The 25,971-nt window shown below is 39.5% G+C and overlaps 1 protein-coding gene and 1 pseudogene across 4 annotated transcripts in view; both read left to right on the forward strand.

The window, feature by feature from the left end:
* KIF2A (kinesin family member 2A) overlaps nucleotides 1-25,971 on the forward strand; it is an 85,441-nt gene that overhangs the window by 14,369 nt on the left and 45,101 nt on the right. The window lies entirely within an intron of this gene.
* On the forward strand, nucleotides 12,166-17,880 carry LOC110743468 (annotated as a pseudogene).

Consider the following 25,971-nt stretch of genomic DNA (forward strand, 5'->3'; position numbering starts at 1 on the left):
AGGCACACTATACTCCAGACACGCTGAACTTCCTTGGAACACTCCACTTCTAATTAACCTAGCTAACTGCTGTATCTCCTTTTGATTCCTAGCCTAAGATGGGTCCCCTGCTTTATGAGTGGAGAGTCTCCTCTCTTTACTCTGTCAAAACACTCATTGTATTATATTATATGTTTGCGTCTGGTCAGATCAAGTTCCTTTATATTCCCCATTGCCTAAGACATGTACTTTGCACACTTTATAAATTATCTATGTACTGAACCAGTGACTAAATGAATTTCCAGCTGCTCTTTCACTGCTCTGTCTATTCAAGTTTTGACATTCTAAAAAATTGACTTGTGTGGTTTCATCCTTCAGGCATCAAGAATATGACATGACAAAGTGTGTGTCACTGTTTTTAATGTATGCTTGTAGTTTTCTCTTTAATAACCTGTTTTGAATAGCCGTATAGTCCTATGGCTAATTAAGTTCCAAAAGGATATATATATGTATGTATGTATATATCTATTAGTCTCCATCCTACCCCTACCCCACAGCTAGCTACCCAGTTCTTCTCCAAGGGACAAAAATATTACTAGCTTCTTATATTTGTAGAGAATTACTTCTTTTTCATTTTTCAGGAAAATCTGTGCTTATGTATCTCTGTCTACATGTAGTATAAATATGTGTAAATATATACTTTTTCCTACAGATGTTATATTGTATGTACTGGAATGTAATTTACTTTCACTTAATAATAATGATACATTGGAGAACCTTTGAGTAGATAAATAGTAGTCTCATTCTTTCTTGGACTACATTTCATTAGTGAGTAAATATACCACTATTTATTTAACCAGTCTTTTACTGATGACATTTACATTTGTGCCTAATCTGTAGCTGCTACACAGCCAGTACTGTAGTATTTAATAGTCTTAAACTTTTGACATTTTATACATACATGAATATATCTGTAGGGGAAAATTCTAGAAGTAGAAGCTCTGGGTCAGATAATTGTGTGTATGTGATTTTGATAGATCTTGTTGACTCGTCTTCCATAAATATGAATTTACCTTACTATCTGCAAAAATGCCTGTTTCCTCATACTCTTGTCCACACAGTGTACATTACACTTTTGAAATATGCTGGCTTGGATTGTGAAGTTCAGGCTGTGCCTAAAAATTTTTTTTTTTAAGTGACCCTGTAAAGGATAACATGCTTAATTTATGAAGTGTTTATGAGGTCCAGACATATAATAGAAAACATCTAAGTTCTGATGTTTATCTATCATAGCCAATATGGAAAAATAAAAGATGTATCATATATTATGTCTATGAGAATAAAGTAATTTAGTTAAAATTTTTTGAGAAATAAGTATTATAGTTTTACTTACTAAAACTATAACCTGAATTTATTTACTAAAACTAAAACCTAAAGAGTCCTTTAAGGTGTACAATTAAGTGATTTTTTTTTTAGTATGTTCATGAAGTTGTACAATTATTATCACTGTCCAATTTCAGAGCATTTTTATGACAAACCCTAAAAGAAACTCATACCCATTAGCAGTCACTCTGCATTCCCCTCTCATTCCAGCCTTTGGTATCTGCCACTAATCAACTTTTTATCTTTGTAGATTTGTTTGTTTTGGACATTGAGTATAAACGAAACTGTACAATACATAGCCTTTAGTGTATAGCATCTTTCACTTAGCATAATCCATACTCAAGTTTACCAGTATAGTAACTCGTTTTCAGTACTTTTTAAATAGTTGAATAATATTTCATTTCATTTATCCATTAATCGATAGACATTTGGGTTTCCCATTTTTTGGCCATTATAAATACCATTCATATACAAGTTTTTGTGTGGACATAAAATAACTGAAAATTGTTTTCAGTTTTTGTAGGTTATACCTAGAAGTGGAATTGCTGGATCATATGGTAACTCTATACTTAACTTTTTGAGGAACTGCCATATTATTTTCCAAAGTGGCTGTATTATTTTGCATTCCCACTAGTAATATTTGAGGGTTCCAATTTTCCACATCCTGGCCAAAACTTGTTATTTTCCATCTTTTTTATGGTGGGTATGAAGTGGATCCTGGTGGGTTGTCCTGGTGGGTATGAAGTGGCATTTTGTTGTGATTTTCATTTGCATTTCCCTAATGATTAATGATGTTGAACATCTTTCCATGTGTTCATTTACCATTTGTTTTTTGTTTTGTTTTGTTTTTCTGTTTTTAAAGGATAGAGACTTATTCTGTCGCCCAGTCTGGAGTGCAATGGTGTGATGTCAGTTCACTGCAACCTCTGCCTACTGGGCTCAACTGATCCTCTCACCTCAGACTCCCAAGTACCTGGGACTACAGGTGCACACCACATCTGGCTAATTTTTATATTTTTTGTAGAGACAGGTTTCACCACGTTTCCTAGGCTGGTCTCATACTTGACTCAAGTAATCTGCCCACCTTGGCCTCTCAAAGTTCTGGGATTACAGACTTGAGCCACCATGCCCAGCCATTTGTATGTCTTTTTTGGAGAAAGATCTGTTCAAATCCTTTGTTCGCTTTATAATTTGGTATGTTTTCTCTTTTTTTTGAGACAGTGTCTCACTCTGTCACCCAGGCTGGAATGCAGTGGCATGATCATAGCTCATTGCAGCCTTACCTCCCAAGACCAAGTGATTCTCCCACTTCAGTGCCTGAGTAGCTAGGACCACAGGCACAAGCCACCTTGCCTGGCTAATTTTTTTTAGAGGGGATTGGGGTGGTGGAGAGACAAGGTCTCACTATGTTACCCAGGCTGGTCAAACTCGTGGGCTCAGGTGATCCTCTCGTCTCAGCCTCTCAAAAGTGCTGGGATGACAGATATGATCCACTGTACCCAGTCAATATTAATCTTTTTATTGTTGAGGTATAAAAGTTCTGGATACTACTGCCTTATCTAATATGCTTTACAGATATTTTTTCTCATTCTGATGGTTTTTTCCCTTTCTTGATAATATCCTTTGAAGCACAAAAATTTTTAATTTTGATTAAGTCCAGTTATCTATTTTTTCTTTTGTTACGTCTAAGAAACCATTGTCTAATCCAAGATGAGACCTACTACTTATGTAGGCCTTTCCATAGGCTATATTAATGTTTAAACTTAAATGTTTATGTTCTTCCTTCATCTTAACACTTGTTCTTGACCTTTTAACATAGAAAACAAATTAATTAAGCATTTGTCAGCAAATAACGCTGCAAGTGTTTGGTAAAGGATGAATAAGGCCTTGAAATGCCTTGCAACTCTAGTCTCGAAGTCATCTCTTTGTTACCAGAGTTGAAGGGTGGGAGAAGGTTGCCTTTTATCTGTGTGCCTATACACATATGTGCATATATGGTATAATTTATCAGTATTTACAGAGACCATAGTAAGCACAGCACAAAACCACGCGTTAAGAGATGCATGGGAAATAGAGTTTAAATGGTAAATATGGTAAAGATTGTTTTATGGTTTTGGGGTTTTTTTTTTAATGATCATTTTTTAATGTTACTTTAAAATAGGTGAGTGGAATGTGATTCAGTTTAGTAAAACAACAACAACAAATCAGCTTTATTAAAACATCTTAGAAAGCTGGGCGCGATGGCTCACACCTGTAATCCCAGCACTTTGGGAGGCCGAGGCGGGCAGATCACATGAGGTTGGGAGTTGAAGACCAGCCTGACCAACATGGAGAAACCTCATCTCTACTAAAAATACAAAATTAGCCAGGCGTGGTGGCACATGCCTGTAATCCCAGCTACTCAGCAGGCTGAGGCAGGAGAATCGCTTGAACCTGGGAGGCGGAGGTTGCGGTGAGCCAGGATCATGCTATTGCACTCCAGCCTGGGCAACAAGAGCGAAACTCCGTCTCAAAAAAAAAAAAAAATCTGAGACAGATGGAAAAATAAATATATTAGAAAAGGTTTTTAAAAGGGAGAATGTTAAAAACACATAAAATTATAGCTTTATACATTCTGAAGTAAATACTGATGAGTTGATATGATAGCTAGAATTTGTTTCAAAATAACCCAGTTGTGGGTATAGAAATAGCTGTAGGATTGACCATATGTTGAAAATTAGTGAAGCTGAATGTAGGGGGTTATCATCTATTGTGTAAGTTTGCAATTTTTCATAATACTTTAAATTTTTTTGCTGGGTACAGTGGCTCATGTCTGTAATCCCATCACTTTGGGAGGTCAAAATGGGTGGATCACCTGAGCCCAGGAGTTTACGATCAGCCTGGGCAACATGGCAAAACCTTGTCTCTACAAAAAAATACCTTGCAAAAATCAGCCGAGCATGGTGGTATGTACCTGTGGTCCCAGCCACTGATGGCTGAGGTGGGAGGATCCCTTGAGGCCCAGAGGTTGAGGCTGCAGTGAGCTGTGTTCGTGCAACTGCACTCCAGTCTGGGTAACAGAGGGAGACCCTGTCTCAATAAAATAAAATAAATTAATTAAAAAATTGTAATGAAAATTCTTCTTCAGAATGCCTCTGCATAAAATCCCATTTACAGTAGCCACATAAAGAATAAAATACCCAGGAATACAGCTAAGCAAGGAGGATAAAGAGAGCCGTACAATGAGAATCACAAAACATTGGTGAAATAAATCAGGGATGATACAAACAGAAAAACATTCCATGATCATGGATGGGAAATCAGTGTTGTTAAAATGGCCATACTGCCCAAAGCAATTTACAGATTCAGTGCTATTTCTATCAAACTACCAATGACATTCTTCACAGAATTAGAAAAATATATTCTAAAATTCATATGAACCAAAAAAGAACCTAATAGCCAAAACAATCCTAAGCAAAAATAACAAAGCCAGAGGTATCATACTACTCCATTTCAAGCTGTACTGCAAAGTTGCAGTAACCGAAACAGTGCGGTACTGATACAAAAACAGACACATAGACCAGTGGAACAAGATCGGGAACCCAGAAATAAAGCCACACACCTACAACCATCTGATCTTCAGCAAAAACAAGCAATGGGGAAAGGACTCCTTATTCAGTAAACGATGCTGGGGAGACTGGGTAACCACATGCAGAAGATTGAAACTGGACCCCTTCCTTTCACCATGCACAAAAATTAACTCAAAATGGATTAAAGACTTAAATGTAACACCTCAAACTGTAAAACCCCTGGAGGAAAACCTGGCAAGTACCATTCTGGGCATTGGCCTTATCAAAGAAATGTATGACCAAGTCCCCAAAACAATTACAACAAAAATTAAAAAAAATGACAAATAGGAGCTAATTAAAGAGCTTCTGCACAACAAAAGAAACTGAGTAAACAGACAGCCTACAGAATGGGAGAAAATATTCACATACTATGCATATGACAAAGGTCTCGTTTCCAGAATTTATAAGAAACAATTCAAGCAAAAAGCAAACAGTCCCATTAAAAAATGGGCAAAAGGACACGCTTGCCTTCTTAAGTCGCCTGCTTATTCCTCTTCCAAGTTGTGCTTTCTTTCTTTCCTTTCCTTTCCTTACTGTTGTAAAGCTTTTCTTTTCCTTTTTCTTTTCTTTTCTTTTTTTTTTTGAGACAGAGTCTCTCTCTGTCACCCAGGCTTGAGGCAATGGCATGATCTCGGCTCACTGCAACCTCCACCTCCTGGGTTCAAGTGGTTCTCCTGCCTCAGCTTCCCGAGTAGCTGGGATTATAGGCACCCACCACTATGCCTGGCTAGTTTTTGTATTTTATTATAGACGGAGTTTCACCATGTTGGCCAGGCTGGTCTCGAACTCCTGACCTCAGGTGATCCACCTGCCTTGGCCTCCGAAAGCGCTGGGATTATAGGCATGAACCACCATGCCCAACTGTAAAGCTTTTAAATAAACTTTCATTCCTGCTCTGAAAGAAAAAAAAAATGGGTAAAGGACGTGAACAGATACTTCTCAAAAGAAGACAGACGTGGCCAACAAGTATATGAAAAAATACTCAACATCACTAATCATTGGAGAAATGTAAGTAAAAACTGCAACAAGACGCCATCTCGCACCAGTCAAAATGGCTATTATTAAAAAGTCAAAAAAATAACAGATGTTGGCCAGGTTGCAGAGAAAAAGGAACACTCACATACTATTGGTGGAAATGTAAATTAGTTCAGCCACTGTGGAAAGCAGTGTGGAGATTTCTCAAATAACTTAAAACTATTCAACCCAACAATCCCACTACTGGGTATATACACAATGGAAAATAAATTGTTACTACAGAAAATACACCTGTACTCGTATGTTCATTGCAGTACAGTTTATAATAGCAAAGACATGTAATCAACCTGGATGTCCATCAACAGTGAACTACTTAAGCTGGAGCTAAATATTGGATAAATACCGGATACAAAGATGGCAACAATAGACCCTGGGATGACTAGAGGAGGGAGGGTGGGAAGGTTGAAAAACTAGCTGTTGGGTACTCTGCTCACTACCTGGGTGATGGGATCATTTGTATACCAAACCTCGATGACATGCAGTTTAACCCGTGTAATAAACCTGCATATGAACCCCAAACCTTAAATAAAAGTTAAAAAAAAATGCCTCTACAGACCAAATATTTCTCTTGGTTTCTAATCTACTTTTAGATACTATCACATGTATTTCCTGCCACTATCTTAAACTTACCAAAAACGGAATCCATTGCCTTTATCCCCATATTTCTGTGTTTGTATTCTGTCTGTTGGTTAGTGGAGACACCATATATCTGGTTTCTCAAATAGAAATCTTTTTTTTTTTTTTTCAGACGGAGTCTCGCTCTGTTGCCCAGGCTGGAGTGCAGTAGCGCTATCTCGGCTCACTGGAAGCTCTGCCTCCTGGGTTCATGCCATTCTCCTGCCTCAGCCTCCCAAGTAGCTGGGACTACAGGTGCCCGCCACCGCACCTGGCTAATTTTTTGTATTTTTAGTAGAGACAGGGTTTCACTGTGTTAGCCAGGATGGTCTTGATCTCCTGACCTCGTGATCCACCCACCTCAGCCTCCCAAAGTGCTGGGATCAAATAGAAATCTTACTGATATTGCCAACTTTCCTCATTCCTTGAGGATGTTTGCTCCTGGCTCACCCACACTCTCAGCAAAATGGCCTTGCTTGTCATTTCACCACCAAGAAATATAAGCAACCAGAAAAGAACTACAAGTCAGCCACATCTACCCAAGTACTAGCATCTGTGCCTATGACTGCCTTTCTTACTTTGCTGTGGACACATTTTTTCTGTTCCTCTTTTAGGCCCCTTTCCTCCACTCGTATGCTGGATCTTACCTCTTTTCACCTGCCCAGTCACAACTTCAGTGGTCTCTCTGTGCTGCATCAACAGTTATTTTCTTCACTGAATCATTTCTATCAATATGGGAATGCTGTTATTTCTCCCATCAAAAAAAAATCCTCTTAGGCTGGGTGTGGTGGCTCACACCTATAATCCCAGCACTTTGGGAGGCTGAGGTAGGCAGATCGCTCAAGCCCAGGAGTTTGAGACCAGCCTGGGCAACATGGCGAAACTCCTTCTCTACAAAAAATATCAAAGGTAAGCAGGGCATGGTAGCACATGCCCATGATCCTACCTACTCAGGAGGCTGAGGTAGGAGGATTCCTTGAGCCAGGGAGGCGGAGATTGCAGTGAGTTGAGATCCAACCACTGCCTCAAAGAAAAAACAAAAACCTCTTGACTACTCTCACTTTTAGGCATTGCTCCTATTTTACTTGATCTGTTAGCAGCATTTGACACAGTTAATTCACTCCCTTTTGTTTGAAATACCTTCACTTAGCTTCTGTGACTACTCTTCTGATTTTTCTTCTTTTTCTCTGGTAACTTCTTGATCTCCTTTGCTGGTATCTCATTTCCCTGACCTCTGTACAGAACTTCAAAGATCATAACTTCTACTCTCATTCTCTTAGTGGTCGCATCCACTTTGATTGTCTTAAAAAATACTGTTTATATTGGTGTTTTGCAAACCTTTTTTCCATTATTGCTCTGCCTGAGAAACCTTTTGACTACTTTATTGCCTAATCACCCCTTCGCAGTGAAATTTCTCTACATCTATTTATGGGTTGTGGCCCTTCGAAGGGCCATAAACCATTGTAATATCTAAGATCTGCCCTTCCAAAGAGCCAGTTTTTACCACCTTGGGGATATCACCCCCACTGAGAATGCATGATTTGAATTGACAATCCCCAAGCTTTTTTCTTCAGCTTTGACCATCTCCAGTCTATTAGACAGCCTACTTCATATCTCCACTGGACAGATATCTTGAACTTCACATGTACAAAACCAAACTCATAATCTGACTTTAGCCTTTTTTGCCACACGGAGCTTCAATGATCTCATTCTTCTTTATGTATCTTTAGTTCTGGCAGCACTGAATTTGAAATATACATTTTACCCTAGTGGTAAAAGGGCTTAGAAGAGTGATCATTTATTCTCCTAACCGAAATTCGCCAGGCTTTGAAAGTAGAAATTTCCGTGACTCAGGGCCACTATCATCATAGGCTTCCCATAAGTAGAGTGGAGCAGCAGTTGAGATGACAGAGTGGGGGAATAGTAACATTGCACTGACAGTTGAAAAACATTCCACAAGATCCCTGTCTCGTTAGGATGTATGCATAAGAGACGATGATATGTATATGTAGCTGTGAAAAGTTCACAGAATAGCACAGCTATATTGGTATGGAATTCCCTTTTGGGTAAATAAAAATTTAAGCCAGGGCACAATTAGATAGCATCGCTCAGTGTATTCAGGAGAACACCTGGGAAAGAGTTCTTCAGAATTTTGAACTATTGGCAACATGTTGCTTCAACACCACCACTGTAAAAGTCTTTGGTATTCTAAATAGGAAATCTTTTATTCTTTAACACATGAGTAAAGATACATTTAGTATAGTCTGTTACCGAAAGGAATGTAGATATGAAGAACAACCTTTTAATTGAGACTTACAGATTTTGAGATTTAGTTAACTTTTTTTTTTAACATTGTTACTATTTCAGCTAGAATCATAATCATATTACATCGTGATTTTAGAATTTTGGTTTTTTTGTTCTCTTTACAAGTGGTTTTGGATGGTGTTTTAACCCTGCCTTTCCCCAGCCCCAAATATGCTGAATAACATCAGGAAACTACAGTGATTTAATACTTTTTTTTTTTTTTTGAAACGGAGTTTTGCTCGTGTTGCCCAGGCTGGAGTGCAATGGCCTGATCTCAGCTCACTGCAACCTCTGCCTCCGGGGTTCAAGCGATTCTCCTGCCTCAGCCTCCCTAGTAGCTGGGATTACAGGCATGTACCACCACACCTGTCTAATTTTGTATTTTTAGTAGAGACGGGGTTTCTCCATTTTGGTCAGGCTGATCTCAAACTCCCGATCTCAGGTGATCTGCCCACCTCAGCCTCCTAAAGTGCTGTGATTACAGGTGTGAGACACCGTGCCCGGCCTGATTTAATACTTTTTGATGCTATCATAGCTCTTTTATGACATTTTTCTTATTATTCTTATGCAAATTCTGAATGAAACTTTTCTAAAAAGCTGCACAATGGGCCCTTCTAAATAATAATGCTACCTTAATTGTTAGTGTGCAGCTCAACAGATCCGAAGTTTCCCCATCACCCCATAGGAACTGAGCACTATTGAGTTTTTATATACCTTTTCAAAACAATAGTTGAGGTAAGAATTTGAAAATTCATAGTTTGTTTTCAATATGAATAAAATTTGTCCCATTTTTAAGTTGTATTTTCTTAATGAAAATCTGAGCTATATCATTTCCTTTTTCCTCTCCTTGTGTCAGACTTTCAGGTTTGTGTTTAATGTCTAAGAAAAGAAATACTAAAACTTTCGGTTTAGTTAAAAAACTAACATCTTAAGAGTGATAAACCAAACAAAAAAGTCTCTATGTTTGGAGAAGTCACATTCCCCAGAGATTTACTAAACAGCAACAGCACTGTTACCAGTGTCAGCTGAGACATTATTTATGTCCTTCTCTAATGGCTTCTTGTTCCACTAAAGCTATTGAAGAAGGTGTAATGCTACATAGTCCTCATGAAGGATTCTTTTCCTCACTGCTTAGATTAGCTAACACAACCTGAATATCAGAGTTTGAGACTTTGACTTCTGCTGGATCTGCTGCTGATCTGCTGTGTGACCTCCAACAAATCAAATTTCTTTCTGTCCTCATTTATTGGTCAGTGGCACCTAGGAATAAATTGACATTTACTGTTAGATTATAAATAATAACCGCTTTGAGGTAGTTGACGAAACCAAGATATAATGTGTGACTATTAGTGTAGTTAACATTACTATGAATATTACTGTGTAGTTAACTTCCACTTTCTAAATAATGCTTTTTTGTAGCATCCTTGTCATTTTAGTCTATTTTAAAGCAACATTTGACAATCTTTGTTTTCCCAACTTTTCTCCATTTTGCGGTTATGATAAGATTATAATATAAATGTATTAAAGAGGGGAATTATTTTCATGTTCTTAAAGGAGCATCCTTTTAGAATTCTTTTAATAAGCTGAAGAAAGGAATTGTATCTGTTTTAAAAGACCAATATTAAACCTCTTTAGACAATGAAAGCTTATTAACATGTTTTTCTATGATTTAACTTGGAAAGATGGCAGTACAATTTTTGAATTTGCATTCTACAGTGGTAATTGTTTTAATAACTAAATATACAATTGATTGGAACCACTATTTTATGTACCTAATTATCATTTAAGAAAAATGGGGCCGGGCACAGTGCAGTGGCTCATGCCTGTAGACCCAGCACTTTGGGAGGCCGAGGTGAGCAGATCACTTGAGCCCAGGAGTTTGAGACTAGCCTGGGCAACATGGCAAAAACCGGCTGGTACAAAAAGCATAAAAATTAGCCGGGTGTGGTGGCAGGCACCTCTGGTTCCAGCTACTCGGAAGGCTGAGTGGGGAGGATCACTTGAGCCCGGGAGGCAGAGGTTTCAGTGAACTAAGGTTGCACCATTGAATTCTAGCCTAGGCAAGAGTGAGACCCTGTCTCAAAAAAGAAAGAAAGATGGAAAACCTGTTATTTAAGAAAGGTTTTAATCAATCACCTGATATGAAGTGGCAAAGGTTTTACCGTCAGTGTGTTCTAAGATAATTTATCTGGTGCGGAATGACTTGGAAGAAAGTATTTCCTTCAAGTGTCTGTTTACCAACCACTTTGAATAAGCTTATTTATTGTACTCTTCTTCTGGAAACAACATTGTTCTGCCAGACACTTGGTCTGAATGTGTGATTTTACAATTCAGAGTAATATTTCTTTGTTCTTCTGAGAATGGATATTTATGCATGTTTTCCTCTTAGTTGCTGCTTGAGAGGTACAGGAGATAATTAGTTTTATTAGCATATTTTTAAAAGTCTATTAAAAATGCTTTTAAATTATTTGGTGATATTCTGATTGAAAATGGAAGGGGTTGCTAGAGGTTTTATCAAGAATAGATACACTATATATTTTAATTTATTGGCATGTAAACTAGATTTTCCTATTAATTTTCTTTACATGGCTGTATTCATGTGACTCACCAGTGACTACTTTTTAAAAATATGTGTAAAAATTTTTAAATTATATTTTTTGTAGTAATATTTTATAAAGCATTGATTTGTTATATTTTAAATTTATCATACTTTAAACAAAACAGATTTAAACAACTTCAAAGGGTTTGGAAATAGCCATTATAAACAATCTTATAACTGAAGTTTTATTTTTGCTAATAATTTAAGTTGTTGTTCTTATACATATTTAGGTTTTGAAATTTTTATAAAGGTCCAGGCAGGGCGTGGTGGCTCATGCCTGTAATCCCAGCACTTTGGGAGGCCAAGGCAGGCAGATCACCTGGGGTCGGGAGTTTGAGACCAGCCTGACCAACATGGAGAAACCACATCTCTACTAAAATTACAAAAGTAGCTATGCGTGGTGGCGCATGCCTGTAATCCCAGCTCCTTGGGAGACTGAAGCAGGAGAATCGCTTGAACCGGGGAGGCAGAGGCTGTGGTGAGCTGAGATCACGCCATTGCACTCCAGCCTGGGCAGCAAGAGCAAGACTGTCTAAAAAAAAAAAAATTCTTTTTATGGGATTGCAGGCATGGTGGCATATGCCTGTAATCCCAGCTACTTGGGAGGCTGAGGCAGGATAATTGCTTGTTGAACTTGGGAGGCAGAGGTTCTGGTGAGTTGAGATCGTCCACTGTACACCAGCCTAGGTGACAGAGTGAGACTCCGTCTCAAGAAAAAAAAACAAAATTGTAAAGGTCTTAATATCTTAAAAGTATGAAGAGAAATTTTCATAGAAACATCTAAAGGGGAACTGATAAAAATAATATTCACTTTGGGGGAAGACTTGGCATATGTATAGTCATATATCACAATCCTATGATTAGGGTAGTTAGAAATAGAAAAAAAAAATAGAGTTTGTAATCCTAAGTATGTCAGAAACAACTGCAACCTTTTAAAAAACTGCTTGGATCTGAAAAGAATTGATTGTTGCTTTTTTGTATTTTTCCTAACGTTCTACTACTATATCCTCTTAATAAAATACATATTTTTGTTAGATTTTTAATATTCTGACTTTTAAAAATACTTGTAATGAAATTTTATTAGTATTCTTGGCTGACTTATTTTGGCTCTTGTCTCCTCCATTTGCAACCAAATTATACTTTATATGCTAGACAAGGTTTATGCCAGCCTAATTGGTTGCTGGCATTTCTTAGCCTCACAGCTGCTGTGAACTCAGCTGTGAACTAGAAAACATATAATAGGATCCTGTATTCAGAGACCAAAAGGCAATTGTCAACATGTAAAACTTGTTTTTGACAGCTCAATGAATATATGAGCTTTTATGACAAATAGCACTAATACCAGATCTTAAGTAACTATCTTAAAGATTAGCAAGTCTTGAAATATGAATTCCATGTGTTTATTTTTATTCACTGAAGCAAAGATGGCTTAAATTTGCATGTATGTTCCGTTCAGTCATTTGTGGCTTTTTTCTTTTTAAAAATCATGTGTCTTGATATTTACCAACAGATATTAAAAAGTTGAGATCTGAACTGTTTTTCCTTTAATTTCACCCTAACAAAAAGTTGAGCCTTAAATGAGGTAAAAAATATTTCTTAAAATGAGCTAAACATAAAATGGCTTTGATTAAAGATTATATTTCAAAATATTATGTTTCATTTAGCAGATTTTATTTTTATAAATTTTTGACATCTAAGTTTGGGGTGAACATTACTTTTATATTAAGTTGAACCATATGAGATTGTCATTTTTTTAGGTCAAATGGTTGAATGTAGACTAAATGGGAAAAAATGGCAGTCTTATCAACATGAACTCCCTAACCACATTCAGAAATGTAACTAACCACTATTAATTACCTTTGTATAAGTAAAATATCATCATGTGTGATCAATAAACAATGAGATTAACAGATCAGGTTTATATATAGTAAAATCTTTTCTTCCATTATAATTGCTTTTTGCCCATTCCCACTGTTTTCGTCAGCATTTTCTTAAATATTTAGATACTCAGCAATAAACAAAACAAAGGCTAAACAAATATATGAGAGGCTATAGAAACATTGAGGACAAGCAAACTGTGTTAGTAAATGGCTCGTACTGAATATGATAAAAGCATCATCCTGTACCTACATTTTGTATCACTTTGATAACTTGGCATGATTTTTTATGTCTACTGTGATTCTAACAGTCTGTCGATTATATTTGGAATGTAGCTCCAAACTTTTCTTACACACTCTTTTATTTAAAATGCCAATTGAGTTTTGTCATATACAAATATAAATCTTTCCTTACATAAATATTGGCCAGAAAAATCTTGCATTGTGAGAAAAGTACATTTTAGGAGGTTTTGGTATTAAAAACCAAGAGGTGTTCTATTGGGAAAATAATGATTGGGGAGCTATTCTGAAGGGTTTGCCTGTACTTTCCAAAACTCTTCGTGAGGCTGAGGCGGCAGTGGCTTCGGCTGGAGTAGGATGCTGGGAGGTGTTGAGGGAGGAACAGTGGCTTGTACTGTGAGGGTGTCAGGAAGGAACAGGGGAGGAAGATGGTGACATTGGGGGCAGGGGCAAATGAGCCTTGTTCAGCCACAGCCTTGGCTTTCAATCTGTGCAAGTTTAGTGAGATCATGCTGCAAGAAGCAGTGTCAGGCTGAGGACGCAGTGGACCTCGAGGAGATGATAATGGACATCGGCTCCACCCAGTTACACACCCAAAAACTGCAACTGCCATAAACAAGGAGCTCCTGGTATGGTGGTTCTCTGCCAGTACCCTACCACACTGACAGCTCTCCCTATAGTCCTGCCTACTTATCTCCTCCCCAAGTGTCCAGCTGGTTAAGGACTATCCCCTGGGACAATTTCCCTGCAGAGAAGGGGTACCTCTTTTGCCCAGCATCTGCATTTAACAGGACGAGCTCTGACTCTGCCCTTCACACAAGTGTGATGAACCCCAGTTCCCAGGATACTTATTCAGGCCCCACATCTCCCAGCATCCTGCCCACCCAACATTTCTGGGTGGTAAAATGGACTCCAGAGTACCTGCTATTGAAGAGAAGTTCTCCTAGGTGACAAGCATTTGCTGAAGCCATGGGATACTTAGAAGCTGTCATCACCTTCCTCCTGACCCTGGTCTTAATGAAGTCCCTGGAATTAATATCTTTCCATCTCCTGGCCAGCTTGTCAATGTGCCTGTCCTCCCACCTGCCACAAATACTGGATATAGGAGGAGGTCCCTACCTGACCTCACCAGTTTGCACTTTCCGCCAGCACTGCCCACCCCCTGGACCCTGAGGAGACAGCCTACCTTAGTCTGAATAGGGGCAACAGTACCTCCAATTTGACTCACATCATGACTCACCTGGGCATTAGTGAGGGCCTGGGCCTGGTCTTGGGCCCAGGTCATGATGCACCAGGACTTTGTTGACCTCTTAGCCACCCATCCCTGCGGTCCTCCCTAAGCAATCCCGATCTCCAGGCTTCCCTAAGCAGTCTTCAGATCCATCTTCAGGGCTCCCACAGCCACCCATCACTACCTCCCTCCTCCTTGGCCCACCATGCCCTGCCTACTACCTTCCTGGGCCACCTCTCACTAAGTACCCCTGGCCCTCCCCCTCCTCCTCCCCCTCTTCATCCTCCTCTTCCTCCCCCTTTTCCTCCCCCTCCCCCTCTTCCTCTTCCTCCTCCTCCTCTCGTCCTCCACTTTACTCTTCATCTGCCCCTAACTTACTCAACCTCTACTCCTGGGCTTCCCCCCCACCACTGCCTTGTACCCCTCAGCTCCCTCAGTTTGCCCGCAGGTCCAGCTGATGCCAGAAGGTCCCAACAGCAGCGGCCTAAACAGTTTTTGCCAATGTCACCCACCCTGTCTTCCATCACTCAGGGTGTCCCCCTGGAGACCAGTAATCTGCACATCCAGCCACATACCCCAAAGTCTCTGCAGCAGCCAGACCTGCCCTCTCAGGCCTGCTCAGTGCAGGTGGGCAGCCCCTGGGCAGGCAATTGGATTATGGAATACTACCCACCTTGGCCCCCTGGGGTTGGGCAAGTCTTCACTGGCCAATGAGTGACTTCAGCCTGGGGAACTGGAGCAGTTCAGCATGGAGAGCCCATAAACCAGCCTGGTGATGGATCCCCCTGGCTTTTCCAAAGGGCCTGGATTTTTAGAAGGTGAGGGGCCCGTGGCCGGCCCTCAGGATCCCCACACCCTCAACCACCAGAACTTGACCCCCCACTGCTGCTGCTGTGGCTCAAGTCTTAACATCATCCTCATAGGAGACTCCTCCCCAGGTTTCTCTAAGGAGATTGCAGCAACCCTGGCTGCTATGTCTGGCTTTGAGGTGTCAGTAGCAGGTTGGAGTTGGGGCTAGGGCTAGAAGATGAGCCGTGCATGGAGCTACTGGGCCTGGAGTGACCCAGACATGCTGAGTGACCCAGTGCCCTGCTACCTGATCCTGCTCTGGAGTATTCATCACCATCCCTCTTCTTGGCCCTGTCCCCCATTACTGTCCGTTTCCTCTCTTACCCCAGCTAGTGGAGACTCCACTCTGCCCCCCAGATCCTCTCTGTAGCATAAACGAAGGATCCCAAGAATGAGAAAAAGCACAGAGTTTGTCCAGGTGGCCCTTGAATTCTATACACGGGTGGGCCTGGAGGAGCTCAAAGGAGGGCCACAAGCACTTGCAACTGTGAACCAATTGCCTGGAGGTCAAAGCCTGTTGGAAAGCTGGGGATATAGAGGGGAACCTGGGAGGCAGGGCTTGTCCGGATTCCTAGGGGTGAGCATTGCCAGCCCCTCCTCATCACCCTTTCCCTCTCAATGGAGGAGAGTGCCATAGTGGGTATTATTTTTAATTAAATGTATTTTAATAAAAAATCAAAAAAATTCTTTGCAAGTGTTTTGTTTTACTTCTAACATGACATTTTCTATACTAATTTATCTTTACAACTAGATTGAATTAAAATGGAAAACTTTTAAATATGTCTCTGGATTTTAAGTTTTAAAAAGCCATAGAGTTTTTGAAACTATAAGTTATCTTTTATATGGTAGTACTGATTTTATGTAACAATGAAAACTTAGAATTTTCAAATCTGACCTCATTTTCTATGAATATGACTTATGACTTGAAGATGGATTGAGACTTCTGGTCAAAATAGTACACTAAAGTTCACGTATTGGCATCCTTCTGTCCCAAACACATAAGAAACCAAAAAGGCATAGCTGAGCTCAAAAACAAGATCGTGGATTAGTAATGGAACAGGAATTCTAAGAGATGGGTGAGGCTGAAGCAGGCATGGATGTCAAAAGTGATTCCTGTAGGATGATGCGGCAGAAAGAGACTTTAAAAAAGGAGAGTCAGAGTCAGTTCCATTGTTTGAAGACAAGGACTTGTGTGGCTCCTCCTAAAAATGCTGATTTTTAAATGGGGCTGATTTGCTCCTAGAGCTAGATTTATAAGAAATTTTCCGTCAAGGAAGGCAGCCCAGTACAGTTATGGTAGAAATACAGGGGTATTCAGCCACTGGGCACTGGGAAAGTCATGCCAATTATTGTGGCTCTGTCTGTCCTGATTGGTCAGTTATCTCACCTTTAGAAATCGTTAACAGGATACCTAGAAAACTCCCATGTGTGGAATTTGAGAATATTTCTAAATAACTCATGAGACAAAAAATCATGAAAATTAGAAAAATAGGTGGAACTGAACAATAACAAAAATACTACATGTAAAAACTTGTAAGATGCCGCTAAAGCAGTTCTGGGAAAGAAATGTGTAGCTTTAGCTGCTTATAAAGAAAAAAGAAAGAATAAGGATGGTGAATGACTTAAGCATTCATCTTAAGAATTTAAGGGGAAGAAACAGTAAAATATGCCCAAAGTAAGTTGAAAGAAAGAAGTAATAATAGCAGAAATTAAGTACATAATAACCTAATAAAAAAGGCTCAACAAAGCCAGGATTATTCTTGGAAAAGACAAATGAACAAATCCCAGGTGAGATTAAGAGAAAAAAGTTTACCAAAATATTAGGAATGAAAATGTTGACATCATATCAGATGCCAGAGGCAATAAACAGATACTATGAGCTTGATGCCAAAAATACGGAAACTTTATCTAAAACTCCTAGAAAAACATAATTATGAAAACAAAAAACTAATAATTCTATAATTATTAAGGAAATTGGATCTTATAATAACGCAAAGCAAGATGGTTTAACAAGTGCCTACCAAATACAACTATTCTAGAGTATGGAAAGGGAAAACTCTGCTATAGAAAATCATTTTATAAGATTAGCATAACCAGCCGGGCGCGGTGGCTCATGCCTGCAATCCCAGCACATTGGGAGGCTGAGGTGGGCGGATCACCTGAGGTCAGGAGTTCCAGACCAGTCTGGCCAACGTGGTGAAACCCCGTCTATACTAAAAATACAAAAATTAGCAAGGTGTGGTGGCACGTGCCTGTACTCCCAGCTATTCAAGAGGCTGAGGCAGGAGAATCACTTGAACCCGGGAGGCAGAGATTGCAGTGAGCCGAGATTACACCGTCACGCTCCAGCCTGGGCGACAGAACAAGACTGTCTCAAAAAAAAAAAAAAAGGTATAACCATGATACCAAAATCGTGTAAGATTGTTATGAGAGGCTGGCAGCAGTGGCTCACACCTGTAGTCCCAGCACTTTGGGAGGCTGATGCAGAGGGATTGCTTGAGACCAGAAGTTCAAGACCAGCCTTGTCAACATAGCGAGACCCTGTCTCTACAAAAAAAGTAGCCAGGCATGGTAGTGCATGCCTGTAATCCTTGCTATTTGGCAGGCTGAAGCAGGAGGATCACAGGCTGTAGTGAGCCATGATCACACCACCATACTTCAGTCTGGGCACAGAGTGAGACTCCGAACTCTTAAAAAAAAAAAAAAAAAAAAGTAGCTTTGAGAAAGGAAAATTGCTGGCCAGTATCAGTCTTAATTAATGATATAAAAATCCGAACAAAACAGACAATGCAATTCCAATCAGAATCCCAACAGGTAGTGTTTCGTGATTATTGGTTTATATGATTTTTGGAACTTCACAAGCTGATTCGAAAGTTTATACAGACATGCAAAAGGCCAAGAAGATCAAAGAGACTCTTAAAGAACAATAAGGCAGGAGGACTTATTTTATATGGCAAGACTTAATAATAAGCAAAGCTATAATACTAAGTATAATTTTAGTTCAGGGATAAAGAAATAAACTCATGCATGTATGCTTGAACTATGACACAGGTATTATTGCTGATAAGTAGAGGGGAAAGGGGATTTTCAGGAAATGGTCCTGGAAAGGAAATTGTGTTATACAAAAAATATCAAAATGCCAGTGGATTAAGGTCTCAAATATGAAAGGTTTTGTAAAATTTTATTTATTTATTTGAGTCAGAGTCTCGCTCTGTCACCCAGACTCGAGTGTAGAGGCATGATCTTGGCTCACTTCAACTTCTGCCTCCTGGGCTCAAGCAATTCTCCTGTCTCAGCCTCCCAAGTATCTGGAATTACAGACACCCACCACCACACCTGGCTAATTTTTTGTATTTTTAGTAGAGTTAGGGTTTCACCATGTTGGCCAGGCTGATCTCAAACTCCTGATCTCAAGTGATCTGCCCACCTCAGCCGCCTAAAGTGCTAGGATTACAGGCCTGAGCCACCACACCCGGCTTGTAAAACTTTAAAAGGTAAGAGACTGTTTTACGGATCTCAATCTTAGGAAAAATTTCATAATGTACAAAAAACAAAAAAAACCCATAATGGAAAAACAAATATTTGACTACATTAGAATCAAGAACTTAAATGCATCAAAAGGCACCATAGAGAACATGAAAAGATAAGCCACAACTTTGTAGAAAATATTTGTTATACATACAACAAAAGATTAATACCAAGAATATATATAGAATTCCTGTAGAGAAGTAGCCAAAAGAGAAAGGCCCCAACACTCAAGTCAGTACTCAAAAGGCCTGAATGGCTAACAGGCACAAAAATAGGCAAAACCTCATTAAATCAGAGAAATTAGAACCATATTTGATACATTAAATCTGACTAATATTAAGTGTTTTCATGAATGTCAAGTAATTGCTAGGGGGATTACAAATCATTTTAGATACTGTGTGTTAGGTCCATATTTCATTGCTATAAAGAAATACTTGAGAGTAGGTAATTTATAAAGAAAAGAGGTTTAATTGGCTTGTGGGTCTGCAGGCTTTGCAGGAAGCATGATGCTGGCATCTGCTCAGCCTCTGGGAAGGCCTCATGAAGGCTAAGGGGGAGCAGAAGCAAGAGAGGGAGATGCCACACACTTTTGAACAGCCAGAGAACAGAACTCACTGTCGTGAGGACAGCACTCATCACCAAGGGGATGGTACTAAACCTTCATGAGAAATCCACCCCAGTGATCTAGTCACCTCCACCATCCAATCATCTCCACGGGGCCACACCTCCAATATAGGGATTACAGTTCCACATGAGATTTAGGCAGGGATGAATATACAAACTATCACACAGCTACTATAGATAGGAAACATCATGGCACTGAAGAGAAAGGTTTTATATATGTGGACTCAATTATTCTGTATTTCTTCTCTTATATATTCTAGAGAAATTATTGCACATTTGTACCAGTACACATATGTAAGAATGTCCATAGCATCATTGTTCCTAAATGCAGAAGCATAAAAACAACTCAAATGTCCGATAGTAGAATAGATAAAATGTATATTCATGCAATTAAATACTATATTGTAGTGAAAATAAGTTATATACATTTTATATATATGACATAAATGAATCACAAAAAATAGTCTTGAGCAAAAAAAAAAAACCCACAAATCTTAAAGTAGTGTTAATCCATGCATATGCAATTTAAAGAGAAGTAAACTTTAGATTTGTGAGTGTGTGTTATATTTAAAGGTAATAAAACTATAAAGAAAAGCCAAAGTATAATTATCTCAAATGTGAGTGTGTTACATTTAAAGGTGATAAAACTATAAAGAAAAGACAAAGTATGATTATCGCAAATGCCAGGGTAGTTACTTTTAGTACTTTTTTTTTTTTTTTTTTTTTTGAGACGTAGTTTTGCTCTTATTGTCTGGGCTGGAGTGCAATGGTGCGATCTTGACTTACTGCAACTTCTGCATCCCGGGTTCAAGCAATTCTGCGTCAGCCTACTGAGTAGCTGGGATTACAGGCACGCACCACCATGCCCAGCTAATTTTTTGTACTTTTAGTAGAGACGGGGTTTCACCATGTTGGCCAGGCTGGTCTCAAACTCCTGATCTCTGGTGACCCACCTACCTCAGCCTTCCAAAGTGCTGGGATTGCAGGCGTGAGCCACCGCGCCTAGCAGTTGTTATCTTTCAGAGGGGAAGGTATGGGGTTTCAAAAGTGTTTTTTAACCTAGCTGGTGGTAGTTACACAGGTGTTTGCTCTATTATTTTTTGTTAATGTAGAAGTGTATGTGATATAATTCACAGTAAAGCAAATGGTGAATCAAAGAGAGTCAAAGGGCAATGAGTTAGTGAAGATGGAGTACAGGAGTTTTCTCAGGTGGATCAGAGAAATGGGATGGTATTTGGAAGGCCACATGGAAAGATTGTTGCATTTTCTAAGGAAAGATATTTCAAGTCCTGATTAGTCTTATTAACATCTATGCATGATCCCTATTAACAACTGAGACTTGAGCATCTCATTGTTCTCCCCCTAGTGCCATCATTCTCCCAGTCATCCAGGCTTGAAACTTTGTTATGCCTATATGTTGTCACCATATCATGATTTTTTCCTTTGAAAATTTTTTCATGTATCTTATTATTGTTTCTCTTATTACTTAACACCTTTGTTAACAGGTGTTTACTATTTGACTTTTGAAATAAATCATTGGATGTCTTTGTTAAAAGAAAGAAAAAAATAAAAATTTTAAAAGAAAACAAATTATAAATTTGTATTTCAATTTAAAAAGAAGTACTTGAGTAGTTCAATGAAAAGCCATATATAAGACAATTAAAAAAATATTTAAAGGCATATTGGGCAAAGTTGGTTTTTAAAAGGAAAATAACATTTTTTAGAGACGTCTTTTGGTGCAAATAAAAGCCCCATGCTGCATTGGTATTGTAGGTAGTGTAGATGGTTCTAGTTATCTGATTAATTGGCAAAAAGCAAATGCTTAAGACTGTTTATTCATTTCTTATTGCTGGAATTTAATATTCACTTCTTGTTGGATGAGTAAACTGGATTATGGTAGAGATAAGGCAACATAATTCTCAGTTCTGCCCTGCTCAACTTCTAGAGTTTAGTCTTAGATCAGATGCTTTTCACTCTGCAAACTTGTGATTTAAGGCTTTCTGGATTTGTGCACTGCTGGTTGAGGTCGTAGAGTTTCCAATATTGAGAAGACTGCTGATACTGGATGTTATCTCCTTGATTTTTTTTTTTCCTTTTTTTTTTTTTTCTTTTTTTTTGGAGACAGGATCTCACTCTTGCCCAAGCTGGAGTGCAGTGGCACAATCATGGCTCACTGCAACCTTGATCTCCTGGGCTGAAGCAGTCCTCCTACCTCAGCCTCCCAGGTAGCTGTGGCTATAGGTGGACACCACCACGCCCTGTTGATTTTTACATTTTTTTCATAGAGTTGAGGTCTCGCTATGTTGCCAACCTGGTCTCAAACTCCTGGGCTCAAGCCATCCTCCTACTTCTGCCTCCCAAAGTGCTGGGATTACAGGTGTGAGCCACTGTGCCTGGCCTCCTTGACTTTCTTTATCCTCTCATTGCCAATCTCTCTAGGCTGTCTTTGGAAATTGAGGTCCATGTGAATTTGTGACCTGTATTCCTGGTATGTGTTTTGCTCCACTGGCCCACCTGTTTTTTGTACACCTAGTTATGGTACATTAAGTCACTCCTTGCCCAGAAGGGTGGGAATATCTTGGTAGATGCCCAACAATAAGAATGGTTGTGTTGGTCTTACCTTTTGGAATATGCACATATTTTTCCCCCATTCTCATTATTGTGGTAATTCTACTGGTAATTGCATGGAGATCCACCCTGGTAACTCATTTCTTTTTTTTTTTTTTCCAACTAGATTTGATAGCTAGGTGTGTCATTTCTTTAACCTCAACCACAGCCTCTTCAATTCCTTCATTTCCTCTTCATATTCTTCACAGTAGTCTGATACTCAAATGCATCTTCCTCAGGCTGAAATACTTCCTTCCTTTCTGTTGATAAAACCATATCAATGTTTTATTAAACTCTTTTACTTTCTCCAAAACCTTTGTTGCTATAATCATCTTGTCCCCACTAGTGGGTATTAGTATGTTGTGGGGCTGCCACGGGCGGTTGGGGAAAGGATGGCTGCCAGGTCTCAGCCTCGCTATTCATGTTGTAGAGATGGTGATTGATGCAGGGCTTGATGCAGCAGTGGTAGGCTCCTCCCAGGTTGTGATGGTGACTGGGCTACTTATGGCTCTCTGGGGTTCACTCTTCATTTCCACCACCAATTAAACTCATCCTCTTTTTCATATGCTGTGGCAGCCATGCAGGTGCACTGCTTAAATGTCTCTCTAAGAAAGAATTCCAGTTTCAGGGAATGCAGTTAGCTGACAACCTGCAGTTGTTAGTACCTTCAGGGCCTTTGGGTTTGGGGTTGAGAACTTGAATTTCCTGGGAAATCCACAGCCAGTGATAGAGCATGGCATGGGTAATAGGACATATCCATTTTGGCTCAGTGCAGGACTCCTCTAATGGGCAGTCTTGCTCTGAAGCACCCTACAGGGTTGACCAAGACTTTGTTAGATCTGCATCAAGGTCTGAGACTTTCTCTGCTCAGTCCTGCTTCATAGCCACTTCCTTCCTAGGTTTCAAATCTGTGTCATGGTCTGAAAGTTTTCAATTTTTTTTTTTTTTAATTTTAATCTTTTTTTTTTTTTTTGAAGCAGAGTCTTGCTCCGTCACCCAGGCTGAGGGCAGTGGAGCGATCTTGGTTCACTGCAACCTCTACCTCCTGGGTTTAAGCCGTTCTCCTGCCTCAGCCTGAGGCAGCTGGGATTACAGGTGCCCACCACCACACCCAGATAATTTTTGTATTTTTAGTAGAGACTGGATTTCACCATGTTGGCTAGGCTGGTGTCGAACCCCTGACCTCAAGTGATCTGCCGACCTCAAGTGATCTGCCCACCTCAACCTCCAAAGTGTTGGGATTACAGGCGTGAGCCACCTGGACCTGGCCTGGTCTGAAAGTTTTCTGTGCCCAGTCCTCTTTCCTCCCCACTTTTATCTTGAGCAATAAACCTCTTGTACTTCCAACTCTCTCATCTGCTTCTCAGAGGACTCTAAATGACACATATCGCTTCCACTGGTGGTTTACCTAATTTATCTCTAAAACTGAAGTAAGGATTATCTAATTTCCCTTTTTTAACTCCCTTTTGACTCCTCCCAGTATTTTTTTAGGTCATCAATTTCACCCACCCCCAGCACCTGCATCTCCTCTAATACCCATCTATATTAGTAAAAGGCACCACTGTTTACTTAGTTGCATTTACATCTTTCACATTTAAGTTTGTGACCCATCTTTTGGGGAAGCCGGGGGAATGGAGTTGGTATTGTGAGAGATGGGAATCAGACAGTTTAAAAGGAGTGACTTTAGTAAGGCATGAATGAGGTCACAGGTAATGCGGGTCAGATCATGTGGGACTTCATTATGTCATTAATTGGCCATTGAAAGGACTTTAGCTTCTACTCTGTGTGAGATGGGGGATGGGGAGTCATTGGAAGGTTTTGAGCAAAGGAGTAGTATCTCACTTACTTTTTACCAGGGACATTTTGGCTGCTCTGGAGAATAGACAGAGGGCAGATAAGTTGGAAGCAGGAAGACTAGTTGGGAGAGTATCACAGTAATCTAAGTACAAGGCATTGGTAGCTTGCACCAAGGTGATAACAGTGAAGTTGTTAAGAATTGGCTCATTATCTGGGGGCAAGACTCAAGCAATGTCATTTTATTTTGTAAAAGCTCCCTAGGAGTTTCTGGTACACATGAGGGTTGAGAATTTGTGCTACCATTTATACATTTTTATAGGAATGCCTGGACTTAAGACATATAGACATCTTCATCAGCTTAATTGAAGTGGGTAGAGAAGCATAGTGATTAATAGCAAGTATTTTTATATCTGACCCAGGTTTAGATCCGTGCTACTTATTCACTGTAACTTTGAGCTTTATTTTTTCATCTTTAAATGCAGATACCTACTTTGTAGGTATATTTGTTATGATTAAATGAACGAATGTGAATTAAATGAGCTAGTATCTGACATATTCATGCTTAAAAAGTAGTAGCTTAAAGAAATCTGACGCATGAAATGATAAAAATTTTAGGATTGATAATGCTCAGTGTTGTTGAGGATGTGGAGGAATAGGTCCCACTGTTGGTGAGAATGTATACAAAGGGCAGTTTAGGAATATCTATCAAAATTTCAATTTTCGTGACCCACTAATTCTCCTTTTGAAATTTTATTTGTGGAAACATTCACACCTATGTTCAGACATTCAGTGCAGCATCTTAGAATAGCAAATAGTTAGAAATAATACTCCTAATAAAGGAATAAATTGGATGTATTCATTTATGGAATGCTTTGTGGTTATGAAAAATAATAGGTAGGTCCATACATACTGTCATGGAAAGATCACTAGTATGTATGTTAGTTTTTTGTTTTTTTGTTTTTTTTTGAAAGCAACACCAGTATATCATTTGAGAGTACTTAACATCCTCACTATTTGAAATCTGTAAGATTATGTTCATTTATCACTTACATGGATTTTTATATGAGCTCATATAAAAGGTAGGCCAAAGGCCAGGCATGGTGGCTCACGCCTGTAGTCCCAGCACTTGTGGAGGCCAAGGTGGGCAGATCACTTGAGACCAGGAGTTTGAGATCAGCCTGGCCAACATGGAGAAACCCTGTCCTCTACTAAAAATACAAAATTTAGCCAGGGCCAGGTGTGGTGGCTCACGCCTGTAATCCCAGCACTTTGGGAGGCCGAGGAGGGTGGACTACTTGAGGTCAGGAGTTCAATGAAAAACCCCATCTCTACTAAAAATACAAAAATTAGCCTGGTGTGGTGGCATGTGCCTGTAATCCCAGCTACTTGGGAGACTGAGGCAGGAGAATTGCTTGAACCCCAGAGGCGGGGAGGTTGTCATGAGCTGAGATTGCTCTACTGCACTCCAGCATGGGTGACAGAGCAAGACTCTGTCTCAAAAAAAAAAAAAAAAAAAGAAAAAGAAAAAAACCAGGCATGATGGTGCACACCTATAATCCCAGCTGCTATTTGGGAGGCTGAGGCATGAGAATTGCTTGAGACTCTGTCTCAAAAAAAAAAAAAAAAGAAAAAGAAAAAAGAAAAGGTAGGTTGTGCACAGTGACTCACGCCTGTAATCCCAGCACTTTGGCAGAC

This window comes from Papio anubis, chromosome 5, assembly GCF_008728515.1.
Source record: "Papio anubis isolate 15944 chromosome 5, Panubis1.0, whole genome shotgun sequence".
Lineage (NCBI taxonomy): Eukaryota > Metazoa > Chordata > Mammalia > Primates > Cercopithecidae > Papio > Papio anubis.